This window comes from Nannospalax galili, unplaced genomic scaffold (assembly GCF_000622305.1).
Source record: "Nannospalax galili isolate Female #2095 unplaced genomic scaffold, S.galili_v1.0 scaffold233, whole genome shotgun sequence".
NCBI lineage: Eukaryota > Metazoa > Chordata > Mammalia > Rodentia > Spalacidae > Nannospalax > Nannospalax galili.
The window spans coordinates 1,493,983-1,497,052 of record NW_008333818.1 but is presented as its reverse complement, the minus strand read 5'-3'; the positions used below and the strand labels follow the sequence as shown (position 1 = coordinate 1,497,052).

Here is a 3,070-nt window from a genome sequence, read left to right as displayed (position 1 = left end):
TTTTTCTATAATGACTCATGTCTTTGCCAAGATTAAAGAATTTAAGGGGAATAGGTTGTTATGGTTTTAATGTGTTCCCCATATGTTAAACCTTGATCCAAGCCGGGGATGCTATTGAGAAGAGGGGGAAACTTTAAGAAGCAGGGCCTTGTAGGAAGTCCCCCAGTAGCTGATAGCATGTTGTTGAAAGGTTTAGCAGGTGACCCTTTGCCTTTTCTCTCTGTGGCCTTGAGGTAACCTGTTTTGACACACTGCTGCTGTAATGATTTGTCATTGGCCCAAAATCAATAGAACCAACAGATCATAGAACTAAGCCTTCATGTGATGGCTAATCCTGGGTGTCAACTTGACTGGATCTGGGATTAACTGAAATGAGAGAGATCTTGATTGGGTCATCTGAAGCTGGAAGACACACCCTAAATGTGGGTGTTACCTTCTGATGGCAGAGGATGGCACTTTGCTTTTTGCTGTTTGCCTTCTCTCTCACTGGTGAGTTTGTCTTGCTGCTGTAGACTGAAGACTAGCCGATCTTTTGGAATTTATCAGACCTTCAGCCCCAGATTGGGACTACTGAGACATCCAGTCTCATGGACTGAGTGACTATGGATTCTCAGCCCCTCCAGTGTGTTTTAGCCATTGTTGGACTACTAAGACTCTAGACTGTGAGTTAATCTGATAAATTTTACCAATTCTATTTCTTTAGAGAACCTTAACACACTTCACATCTCTGAGCAAAATGAAACTTTTCTCTTTATGAGTTGATCATCTCATGCATTTTATTTATTTATTTTTTATTTTATGTGTATGAGTGTTATGCCCACATGTGTGTAAGTGTGCCCATGCTCTACAATGCCTGCAGAGGACAGACAAGGGCACTGGACTCCTTAGAATTGGAGTTACAGATGGTTCTCACCATATGGGTGCTGGGATTTGAACCTGGGCCTTCTGCAAGAGCAGTCAGTGCTCCTAACCACTGAGCCATCTCTCTAGCTCCTGTCTCAGGTACTTTTTAAAACAATGGGAAGCTGACTTATAATACATGTTGATATTGGAGGAGGAAATGAAGAATGAAAATATAATATTTAAAGAAGTGAGAAACCATGCAAAAATAATCCAGAAATGAAGTTGAAATTGAATGGACATTAGAATGGAGCCACTGTTGCAAATACACAGAGCACTGAGCTTAAGAAATGTGGAATAGGTGGGGTGGTCTGCGTGGTCATTCCCTGTCTTTGGAGAGGGAAATGCTTCAGTTCTGGGAATGAGCCAGCAGAAAGGAACTTATTGACACTAATGCTGTGGCATCTTACGTATAAAATTAAGTCTGCTGGCCTCATCTCTGTGGCGGAATACATGAAGGAGGTGTTGACCAACCCAGCCAAGGGTCTCTCTGTAGCCTCAGCTGACCTGGAACTCACTAGGTAGACAAGGGTGTCCTCCATCACACAGAGATCTGCCTCTGCCTCTGCCTCCTGAGTGTGGGATTAAAGGGATATTATATACATCATGTATGCTAGGAGAAAAAGGAGATTTCATCACTTTACCTGAAATAAGTCAAATCTTTGGAGAGCTACTAGGGATATGATTTGTGAGTGAATGGATTAGTTCTGGGAAAAGTGCAGCTTTTCAGCTGGTAGAACTAGGCCCAGGTCAGGGTACCCTCAGGAGATATTTCGAGGGTACTCAGTCAGCTTGAGTCTGTGCTGAAGAACTGTGACATTTCAATACATCTCCTAGAGGTGAGGCAAAAGTTAAGTGAGATTCAAGCACTGATGCTGATTGAAAAGAAGATCCCTTTGGAGAGAGATGCTGAATCCCTGGTTTATATGAAAGATGTTATTAAATTTGGGCTTCCATCTTCTGGTACCGAGATCTGAAGGATGTTCCAAAAGGGTACAGCTTTTATCTGGCACATGAATTTTTGATGTTCTTCCTGTGCGTAAATTTCAGAAAACACCACAAGGATGGAGAGAAGTACTCACTGATATTGATCAGAAGTTTCTGATAAACTGAAGTTTGTTTTGGCTCCTTGTGCCACCCCAGCAGATGCCTTCACACAATATGATGAAACAAGGGACCATGTGGAAGTATGTCCTGATGCTGGGGTTATCATTCAGGAACTTTCTCAATGCATTGCCCTAACTGGAGGTGCTGCACTGATTGCTGATTACGGTCACAATGGAACAAAGAGAGATACCTTCCGACAGACCTACCAGTTATCTGCGCAGAATGGTACAAGGAAAAGTAGTCTCTCTGGGTCCAATAGAACAATGAACATTCTTAAAAAATATGGGCATTGATGTCTGGCTGAAGGTTCTTTTAGATAAATCAGATGAGCCATCAATGAATCAGCAGTTGCTTTAGGGGTATGACATGTTAATGAATCCTAAGAATATGAGAGAAATATTTAACCTCCTTGCCTTGCTGCCTCATCAGAGACTTCATGGTGGAAGTCATGAGATGAATGCCTGAGAGTCAAAACCCTCCACGTCATCTGTCACTGAGTTTGATGAACTCACTTGGCAGTGATATTTCAGCTCGGGCTTTATAACTCCTCAGTATGCTTTTAAAAAATCAAAATAAAAGAACAGACTTTGTACACTAAAAAAAGAAAGAAAGAAAGAAAGAAAGAAAGAAAGAAAGAAAGAAAGAAAGAAATTTGAAATAGATAAAAAGGTAGTACATTATGTATACTGCATTTATTTTCTAGAAGTTTTAAATCATTACATAAAATATTTTAAATATTTTATCTATTATATTTATTTTATACATATGAGTGTATTGTGTGCATGTGTGTAAGTGCATCTGTGTCATGTAATGCCCATGGTCAGAAGAGGGTGTCAGATCATCTGGAACTGGAATTATGTTATAGTTGACTATTAGCCACCATGTGGGTGCGGGAAATCAAACCCTGGTCCTTTGCTAGAGCAGCCTGGACTCTTAACTGCTAATCCGTCTCTCGATAAAGACATTTTTAACATACAATTTAAATTAAAGACACGAATTCAGAGATTAAAAAGGTAAAACATGCTCCTGGGAAATTGACACATAGAAATAATGTAATGATACA

At 40.4% G+C, this 3,070-nt stretch overlaps 1 pseudogene; it reads left to right on the top strand.

The window, feature by feature from the left end:
* The window catches only part of LOC103730434, a 5,246-nt pseudogene extending 2,717 nt beyond the window's left edge, over positions 1-2,529 (top strand).
* The last annotated feature ends 541 nt before the right edge of the window (positions 2,530-3,070 follow it).